Source organism: Ascaphus truei, unplaced genomic scaffold (assembly GCF_040206685.1).
Source record: "Ascaphus truei isolate aAscTru1 unplaced genomic scaffold, aAscTru1.hap1 HAP1_SCAFFOLD_1929, whole genome shotgun sequence".
Classification (NCBI taxonomy): domain Eukaryota; kingdom Metazoa; phylum Chordata; class Amphibia; order Anura; family Ascaphidae; genus Ascaphus; species Ascaphus truei.
Window position 1 is genome coordinate 16782 of NW_027454833.1, and position 11122 is coordinate 27903.

At 43.0% G+C, this 11122-nt stretch overlaps 1 long non-coding RNA gene across 1 annotated transcript; it reads left to right on the forward strand.

The window, feature by feature from the left end:
• The first annotated feature begins 2242 nt into the window (after positions 1-2242).
• Positions 2243-8558, forward strand: LOC142477090 (uncharacterized). Its single transcript, XR_012792175.1, has 4 exons — positions 2243-2351; positions 3338-3435; positions 5002-5112; positions 8425-8558. It is a non-coding gene; the product is annotated as an uncharacterized LOC142477090 (long non-coding RNA).
• The last annotated feature ends 2564 nt before the right edge of the window (positions 8559-11122 follow it).

An 11122-nucleotide genomic window follows, 5' to 3' on the forward strand; every position in this document is an offset into this window, starting at 1 on the left:
AAACTCTTTCTTCGTATCCGCAGCAAACTTATATCCTGGTTTTCATCATACTTCTCCATCACACATTCTCCATCTCTGTTGCTAACGTGTCTTTGTCTCCTGTTATTTTGTCTGTTGGTATACCTCAGGACTCTGTTCTGGGACCTCTCTCACTACATACTATCACTAGTTGACCTTATCAACTATTTTGGCCCTTGATATCATCTCTATGCAGATGATACACACACCTATCCACCCTACCGTCACTCCTGCAATTTAGTTCCTAGTTTCGGGTCGCCTCCTGGCTATATCCTCCATGGATGACACTCTTCTGCCTTAAACCTAATGTCTAAAACTGAGCTCCTCATATTTCCCCCTAAATCTGGCCTAATATCACCTTTCTCCATCGCAGTAAACAGTACTACCATCATCCTGTCATGAAAGCACATTGCCTAGGAGTAACATTTGACTCTTCCCTTTCCATCTTCATTCACGACACTGGCTAAAGTTTGTCGATTCTTTCTCTGTAATATTTCCAAGATTTGCCCTTTTCTCTGTCAATCTACTGCTAAAACGCCAATGCATGCCCTTATCGTATGGGTTAACATACTGCTAACAGGGCTCCCTGCTTCACAACTTTCTCATTTGCAATCTATCCAAAACTCTGCTGCTTGAATAATTTCCCTTTCTCCCACAACAGTATCTGCTCATCTCCTCCTCCTCCTTAAATCCCTCTCCTTGCTTCCCATCAAGTTTCAGATCACCTACAAAGTTCTCCTCCTTACCTTTTTGTTAAGGTTCTCTATTAGTGGTGTACCGAGTACCCGGCGTTACCCGACACATTTCCAGCTACCCGGACATTACTCGAAACCGGCCACTGAGAAGTGGACTTGGCCGGGTAATACCCGGCGTCGGGTAATGTCAGGGCAGCTGGAAATAATCTTTTATACTTACCTTTCCTAAGACATCTAGGATCAGCAGCAGCAGTCCTCTGATGTTGGCAGCATCAGAGGTGTCTTCACCTGGCGGGGGGAGCTGCAGGAATCACTTCCACAGCACCGAAGCAGGTAAGCTGTGTCTGTGAGCCTGCAGCTCCCCCGCCGGCTGAAGACACCACAGATGCTGCCACCGTCACAGGACTGCTGCTGATCCTAGATGTCACCGCCACCCGGAAGGTAAGTGCCAAACCGTGTACCCGACCGGGTAGAACCTTTCATTTTGGCCGGGTACCCGTTACCCATTTTTTTATAGTTGAGGACCCAGTCCAACACTATTCTCTATTCATCTGCTCCTTCCTACATATCATCTTTGGTCTCGTTATGCCCTTCCTCGTCTCCTAAGCTCTACTAATAGCTGTCTCCATTATACTTCTTACACCTCTACTGCGCACTCGCTCTCTTGCCTGAAACCCTTTCCCATCAATTTACCTGTGAAACTCACACACACTCAGTATATGCCAACATACCCTCTTCCACCCACATTTAAGATCAACCTTAAAATTCACAACTTAAATGAAGCATTTCAATAGCTTTTACTCGTTGCTACTGTCACTCATTCAGTCACTAACTATTGTTCCCAAGAAGTGCTTTATACTACAAGTACCCACCATTAAGGACAAGCATTGTCATCTACTGCACTTGTTCCCCCACCTGTTGTCTCTCTGTAAGTCTCCTTACATTTCTCTTAGATTGTAAACTACCCAGGACAGGGATTTACTTTCCTATTGTCTGTTTTTGTTTGTTGAACTTATTGTATAATAATTTCCTGTACTTTTTGGTCTCTCTTGTAAAGCGCTGAGTACACAATGGGTGGTATATAAATAGAGATATATGCAGAGTCTAGAGACAAGGCACACGTGTATAGGTAGCTACAGTTTATCCGGGACCGTATGCATCCTTGAAGTGCCTGTCCCAGTTATTTTCTATTGATTGCAATGTAGGAGTGTCTGTCCTGTCTTATTTTTTTTATTATTATTATTATTATGATATATACAAAGATTGTTTCCTGTCGTTAGCATGACATTGTGTGACACAGTGTGATGTCATTGATTCAGTAGATTGTGTGCAGACCGGGACTGCAGTACAGTTTCACTGACATGAATAACTTGTGTGGTAGAAGCTCTAGAAGGAGCACAGCTGTGGGAGGGAGGTGGATTTGCTTTGTATCACATGGTTTGGAGCAAGGTTCATTGTATGTATCGTCAATAATAATTATAATAATAATAATGCAATGCTTAACTTTTTTATTTCAAGAGGAAAGACTGCAGAACAGAAGTGAATATTGAAGCCATGTGTTCATTTTCTTGCAAAATAGAAAATTGAAGGACAGTTGAAGAGGAGGAAAATGACTACACAGAGACAGATAAGCAATGTGTATATTTCTCATTTAGTATTTGTCGTTTTATTGACTCCAAAAAATCCGGCTGCTAAGGGTTTCGCATTGGACATATTCACCTCTACTCCACCCCTTCCTGTGATCTGTACCATGCAGATTTTTGTTGATTCAATACATCATGAATAGAGTGTGGCTACAGTATGAAGTACTGACCCAAGGACCACATCTACTACCATTCATAACAAGAACATGTGCAGTAGCGCACTGCTGCAGTTCTATGTTATTGCTATGAAAGGTTGAGGTGGTGCAATCATATGAATCTTGAGTGGGAGGGATCCTGTTTGCATCATTTAATTTGATCTAGGCCAGTAGAGTATATAACTCTCAGTACAGGTTACATATGGCATCAGTATTAGTGATTTAAAGAACAGAAAAACAGGAGTGGAGAACAAAACCAAGTAATGTTGAAGTTACTACTTTTTACTATTTACTTGGTCAGTCTGTACTGTCTACTCCCCACACAGCTGCTAAGGGTTTCCATTTGAGATACATTCACCTTCTACTCTGCACTACTGTGCTACCCTCTATTCAGAGATGAGTTCAAGTCATGTTTACCACTCTAAATCGCTCTGCAGTCATTGATTCAGCACATCATGGGTAGAGCATGGCTATAGATACAGCAAGCTTTATTTTACCCTAATATTGCATTAAAAAATAGAATATCACTCAGTTTCCTACAGATTTACTGATGCTGATAATGCAGAATCTCACCCTCCCATCATAATACACCAGAGGAAGAAATAATCCTTGCTATATATGTACATTGTGTGACATATTGCCTCCATGACCATTGATGGCAAATACATATTGTGTATAGAGCAGCTGTGTTATGATGTAGTTGTTATTGATCATCATTGAGATATAATCACAAGAATCTTATGCAAAGGGAAACTGTCATTAGCATAGTGGGATTTCAGCCCCCAAACTTCTGTAATATTAATGCAATGTCTTACTTTTATTGCAGTGAACACCGAAGAGACGGATCTACTACAACACTGCACAGGACAAGAGTATACACTACAAGCAGCAAAATGATCATGCAGTTGACAATATGTTGTTCTGGTAATGTGCACAATTATTATGTATGGGCTCCACACCACAGTGCTGGACATATTTTGTTAACTTCAACACTACCCCTACCATGGAGATGTCTTCCTGTGATTGGTGTTACTGATTCAGTACATCATATGCATAGTGTGGCTATTATATGATGGATTGATTTAATGAACCCACCAAACACTGATGACATCTGTATCATCTTCTGTAAAGTGCATCTACAGCAGGATATTATCAGCATTTGGGGTGATATAATCAGAGGCATCTATGTGCTTTTGTGCTGGGTAAAGTCCTCCAGCTGAACCGCCCCCCGCCCCCCACCCCCCTACACCTCCTGCCACACAGGCAAACTTACTTACACACACAGCACACTTACTTATGCACACTGACACTTGGCATACCTACACACACACACCCCACAGCCACTGGCATGCATGCAGAGTCCTGGGCATGCAGGATGGGCATGCAGAGTACAGAATATCTCCACCTTGCTCTGGCCCGTACTCTTGGCCTACCCCCAGCATCTGTCACCCACAACCTCTGTTCCCTCCCTGTAAATTGCTGCACTAACACACCTTGGTCAGCGCTGCAACCGATCACAGCACCGGATCATGTCACTGTGATAGGAAGCAGTGCTAATTGACCGGTCAATCAATGCCACGTGGCAACATACGCACCAAAAGAGATTTCCATGCCCCCTGACAGGCTACTCCCTGGGCAGTGACCCTGCTCATCTTCCACCTCTGATCACAATATTCTCTCTTGGAGAGTGTAGCAAATTGGAGTTGGGGGAATTTCACCTCTGCAGTGCATGTAGAGTCCTGTATGCAGAGTACAGAAAGTCTCCACCTTAGTCTGGCCCGTACTCTTGGCCTACCCACAGCATCTGTCACCCACAAATAATACATACACTAATACTCCCCACAATACACACTTTAATACCTCCTCAATAATAATCTCCCCAATAATATTATAGTCTTAAACACAATATACACAATACCCCCTAACACAAGATACCCAATCTAACACTCTCCTCTGCACCTCAACATAATATACACACTATAATACCCTACACACAATATAATACTCCCACACACACACAATATACACACTATCCTCCTACCGCCATAAAACACAACCAATAATACACACACACTTTGTGGATGTTGGGACCAGCTCCTTGCATGCACCAGTGAAAGAGAGAGGCCTGCCATCCGTGCCTCCCTCCGTTTCCCATCTTCTCCCTGTCTCTCTCCCTCCCTTTCTTTGCATCTCCCTGCATCTTTGCGTATACCCAGTCAGTGACGGCTCCGGTCACGTGATGCCTTAATATGGGCTTATCCATATATCTGTTGCAGAGATGGAGAGAGACCTGGAGATTTTACATTTCCTTATAATTCATATTGGTACTTAGTACGGGCACTTATTGTTTTATCAGTACTGGGTACCTGACCGTACTGGCCTACGAGTGAGAAGGCAATATTGGCATCACACAGTTACTGTTGAATATGTCATTCAATCCATTTTGAAAATAGTAATGCAATGTGGTTTTGTTTTGTTTGCTTTTTGCAGTAATGAAGAATGAAAAAGTTATATTAAAATTAAATTGGAGGGGAACTGGATTCAGCATTTCTTCATGAACTCTGCACTTGTGAGCATTGACCTTCTTGAGTGCCCTGACATGTACACGCAACTTTAAGACTATAATCTTCATCAACTGCTGTGCAAGCTTTCGTGCTATACCTCCCCCTCCGGTTTTGATTTATACATTTGCTCTCTCAATTCATGTCCTCTAATATCTGGAGGCTCTCTCCTAGCATTTCTCTCTACCACAGCACGTCATCCCAATGTAACCTCTCTCTTGTTCTTTCTGTTTACTGTTTCCTCACTCCTCTGTAAAACTTTTCTAATTTCTCTAACTTCCACACTCCTGCTTTTATCCACATGTTCTATACACTTTCCTTCCCCTACCTTTGCATGTGTCTACACAAAGCACCATTTGTACAGACCTCTATTGCAGCTATTTCTGCACTGCTCAATGAAATGCACTCCTGCACATCCTATTCTCTTCCACCTTCCCTCATTCTCTACGCCCCCCTCTCAAAGCCCCCTCTCTCTATGTCTCCTCTCTCTACGCCTATCTGTCTCATTCTCTTGACGCCCTTCTCTCTCTACATATCCCTATCTCTGTCTCTCTCTACACCTATCTCTGTGTCTCCTTCTATGCTCGCTGATGTTGGGGGATATCTCTTATAATCTTGGACCGGCTCATATACACATCAGGCCTCCCTACTAAGAGTGTTAACCTATCTAATGTAATCCACATTCCTTTCCTTACTTTTCTCTTCCCTTCTCCTGTGCCCTCTGGAATGTCCACTCTTACTAACAAGGCTCTAGTTGTACATAACCTCTTCTGCTCTCATCAGTCACAATCAGTCATTCCCCTCACCGCATCTTACCTGTCCCACTGATTTGCCTCTGCTTAATTAAACTCTCCTCTGACATCTACTCTAACCTCTCTTCTCTCTTCTCTCTCTTTCTTTCTGCTTAAACTAACAATCTTATTAACTCTTACAATGCTATCCTCCTATCTATATGCCCCCTATAGGCTCTGACACACTCATCCCTCTAACCCACACCTTTGGCTAAATTCCCAAACACACTCATCACACTTCCACTCGCTGTTCTTAATACCTACGGAGGAAATCTCACACTTTGTTTGATTTTTCTACAGTAAAAATGTCTCCTGTCCTGTATAAAGCTGCTCTCTAGGGCTAAATACACTACTTTTTTCCACACTCATCAACACTCAAATTTAATTTACGCTGTTTTTTTTCTCTGTATTTGACTCCCTCCACTGACCTTCTCCTCCCACTTGCCATCCTTCCTTCACTTCTCCTCAAGCATTTGACTACTTCAGAGGCAAGGTGGATGCCACCCAAAAGGAGATTCCTTCTGTCCCTTCCCCCTTCTCTCCTTCTTCCCAAATCTCCTTCTGCACTTGACTCCTTTTCTTCTCTTACAGAGCTGGAAGCTAATCATCTTCTCTTCTCCCTCTACCACATGCCCTCTAGATCGTATCCCCTCACACCTTACTGCATCTCTTAGTCCCCACTCTCACCCACATCTTCAATTTCTCCCTATTCTCTGGATTTTTGCCCTCTTACTTTAAGCCTGTAGCGGTCACCCTTTTGTCAGAAACAAACTACACCCTATGTGCCTTACTAACTACCGCTCTGTATCCCTCATGCTGTTTGCCTTCTAATTGCTAGTGTCAACATTCTTAAATCACATGCCCTCCTGGATCCTTTACAACCTGCCTTTCGTACAGCACGTTCTACAGACTGTGCTTAAAGCTAATTCCCAAGGTTTTTCCCTACTAATCCGACTTGATCTATCGGCTGCGTTTGATGCTCTCAATCACTCTCCTCCTTCATATTCTAAACTCTCTCTTGGTATCAGTAACAAAGTTCTATCCTGGTTTTCATCATAACTTTCCTGTCACACATTCTCCATCTCTGTTGCTAACATGTCTTCGTCTTCTATTGATCTGTCTGTGGGTATACATCAGGGCTCTGTTCTGAGATCTCTCTTTCTCTCTACATACTATCATTTGGTGACTTCATCAATGCTTTTGGCCTTAGATATAATCTCTATGCGGATGATACACACACAAATCTATCCACCCCTGTTCTCACTCCTGCAATCCAGTCCCTACTCTTGGGTTGTCTCCTGGCTATATGCTCATGGATGGCACTCCACTGCCTTAAACTTAATGTCTAACACTGGGCTCATATTATCCCCTTTCTCCATCACAGTAAACAGTACTACCATCTATCTTGTCATCAAACATGTTGCATAGGAGTAACATTTGGCTCTTCAATTCCATCTCTATTCACATGCACGGCTATGGGTAAAATGTGTTGCCTCTTTCTCTGTAATATTGCCAAGATCTTCCCTTTCCCCTCTCAACCTACTGCTAAAACTCCAATGTATACTGTTATCCTATAGGTTATTTTAACATACTACTAACAGGCCTCCATGCTTCACAACTTTCTCCTATGCAAAACTCTGCTGCTTGAATTATCTCACTTTCTCCCACAACAGTCTCTGCTCATCTCCTTAAATCCCTGTCCTGGCATCCCATCAAGTTTTTGTATCACCTACAAAGTTCTCCTCCTTACCTTTTTGTTAAGGCTCTCCATTAATCTGCTCCTTCTTGCATATCATCTTTGATCTCTCGTTATGCCCTTGCTTGTCTCTTGCACTATAACCATAACTGTCTCCTGTAAACTTCTTTCACCTCTACTGTTCTCTCACTTGCCTGAAACCATTTTCCATCACTGCACCGTACATGTGAAACTTCCTCACACTCAGTATATGCCAACATAACCTCTTCCACCCACATGTAAGACCAATCTTAAAATTCACGACTTAAATCCAGCATTTAAAAAACTTTGACTCGTGGCTACTGTCCCACACCCACAGTCACTGCTAACAACTATTGTTCCCAAGATGTGCTTTCTACTAATTGTACCCACCATTAAGGACAAGCATTGTCATCTACTGCACTTCTTCCCCCAACTGCTGCCTCTCTTTAAGTCTTCTAACATTTCTATTAGATTGTAAAGTTCCCAGGGCAAGGATTTACTTTCCTATAATCTGTTTTTATTTGTCGCACTTATTTTTTAATTATTTTTCCCCTCTCCCCTAATGATATACATATAGGTTTTCCTGTCATTTGCATGACAGAGTTATTATGGTTAACTATTGCATCATGTAGACTGCCTTTTCAGTGTGATGTAATTGATTCAGTACTTTGTGTGCAGACTGTGACTGCAGTACAGTGTCACGAACATTAATGACTTGTGTGGTAGAAGCTCTAGAAGGAACACAGCTATGGGAGGGAGGTGGATTTACTTTGGATCACATGGTTTGGCGCAAGGTTCATTGTATGTATGATCATAACCATGCAATGCTTAACTTTTATTTCAGGAGGGAAGAACAGTGAATATTGAAGCCATGTGTTTCTTTTCTGTCAGAAGAGAAATTTTGAAAGACAGTTGAAGAGGAGGAAAATGACTACACAGAGACAGATAAGCAATGTGTATATTTCTCATTTAGTATTTGTCGTTTTGTTGACTCCACACAATCCAGCTGCTAAGGGTTTCGCATTGGACATATTCCCCTCTACTCTACCCTTCCTGTGATCTGTACCATGCAGGTTTTTGTTGATTCAATACATCATGAGTAGAGTGTGGCTGCTGTATGAAGTATTGACCCAAGGACCACATCTACTACCATTCATAACAAGAACATGTGCAGTAGCGCACTGCTGTAGTTCTATGTGTTTTATTAAAGGTTGAAGTGGTGCAATCATATGAATCTGGAGTGGGATGAATCCTGTTTGCATCATATGGTTTCATCTAGGCCAGTAGAGTATATCTCTCAGTACAGGTTACACATGGCATCAGTAGTAGTGATTTAAAGAACAGAAAAAACAAGAGAAACTTCAATGTTGATAACAAAGCCAAGTAATGTTGAAGATACTCCTTTAACTATTTATTTGATCAGTCTGTACTGTCTACTCCCCACACAGCTACTAAGTCTTCCATTTGAGATACATTCACCTCCTACTCTGCACTGCTGTTCTGTCCTCTATTCAGAGATGAGTTCCAGTCATGTTTACCACTCTGAATCACTCTGCAGTCATTGATTCAGCACATCATGGGTAGAGCATGGCTACAGATACAGTAAGCTTTATTTTACCGGCTGATCATCCATAATATTGCATTAAAACATAGAATATTACTCAGTTTCCAAAAGATTCAGTGATGCTAATAATGCAGAATCTTACAACACATCCCATCATAATGCACCAGAGGAAGAAATAATCCTTGCTACACTACCGACACGTTTTATTGAAGCACGGCTAGCACCGCAAGCCGGGGGATGCCCCGGCGTGCTAGCCGCACTCCCTCAGCGTGCCGCGCATCACCGATGCACGGTCACGCGTCATCGGGTGCCTGCGCCCCCTGCACGCGCGTCCAGGGCTCCCCGAGGGAGCACTGGTGTCCCGCGATGTGGGGGACAGCGGCAGGGGGTTCCGGGGGACCCGACGGACCCGGCAGCGGAAGGGAGAAAGCCCCGATCGGAGGGCGCTCCTCCGCTGCTTCGGCGTGCGCCCGGCACCCTCCGGCGCGCGCCAGGTTACTGCTGCGGCCAAGAACGGGCAAATGCTCGAATAAACTCGGCCGCAGCAGTATATCTGTACATTGTGTGACGTTTGGCCTCCATGACCATTGATAGCAAATACATATTTTGTATTGAGCGGCTGTGTTATGATGTAGTTGTTATTGATCATCATTGAGATATAATCACAAGAATCTTATGCAAAGGGAAAATGTCTGCAGCATAGTGGGATTTCAGCTCCCAAACTTCTGTAATATTAATGCAATGTCTTACTTTTATTGCAGTGAACACTGAAGAGACGGATCTACGACAACACTGCACAGGACAAGAGCAAACACTACAAGCAGCAAAATGATCTTGCAGTTGCAAGTATGTTCTGTAATGTGCACAATTATTATTTATGGGCTACACACCACAGTGCTGGACATATTCTGTTAACTTCTACCCCTACCATGGAGATGTCTTCCTGTGATTGATTCAGTACATCATATGCACAGTGTGGCTATGATATGATGGATGGATTTAATGAACCCACCACCCACTGACATCTGCATCATCTTCTGTAAAGTGCAGCAGGATATTATCAGCATTTGGGGTGGTATAATCTGGGGCATCTATGTGCTTTTGTGCCTGGATAAGTTCCTCCAGCTGAACCACCCCCCTATACCTGCCACACAGGCATACTTACAGAGCACACTTACTTATGCACACTGACACTTGGAATACACACACACACACACACACACAGACACTGTCATGCATGCAGTGTCCTGTATGCAGAGTACAGAAAGTCTCCACCTTACTCTGGCCCGTACTCATGGCCTATCCCCAGCATCTGTCATCCACAACCTCTGTTCCCTCCCTGTAAAGTGCTGCACTAACACACCTGGGTCAGCGCTGCAGCTGATCACAGTGCCGGATCATGATGTCAATGGGATAGGCAGCAGAGCTGATTGACAAGTCAATCAATGCAGCTCCGCAATATATGCACCAAAAGAGATTTCTGTACCCCCTGTCAGGCTACTCCCTGGGCAGCGACCCTTCTCACCCCTCTCATTCCACCTCTGATCACAATAATCTCTCTTGGAGTGTGTAGCAAATTGGAGTTGGGGGAATCTCACCTCTGTAGTGCATGGTCACAATCTGGGCACTGTACCCAAATATTGGGCAATGTGGCACGTCTTACAGTAGAGAATAGAATAAGTAACTATATTCTTTACTTGTGTATTAAGGAACTTATTTGCAATAAAAATTCAGTCCACCTGGGACCAAGACTTTCTGGTTTTCTGAACAAAGTGGAATTGTTTTCCTATAATTTTATATTCTCTGAAATGTAACATCACAATAAAGTACTCCTATTTTTTTCCTTTGTGCTTTTTTATGGACTATTCCTTTATGTATTTCACTTAATGGGACTAATTACCTTACGATTAGATTTCACTTGTATTTTCTTGGGTTACTCTTTGGAATTTCTCTCTGTGTTCATTTATACTATCTTATT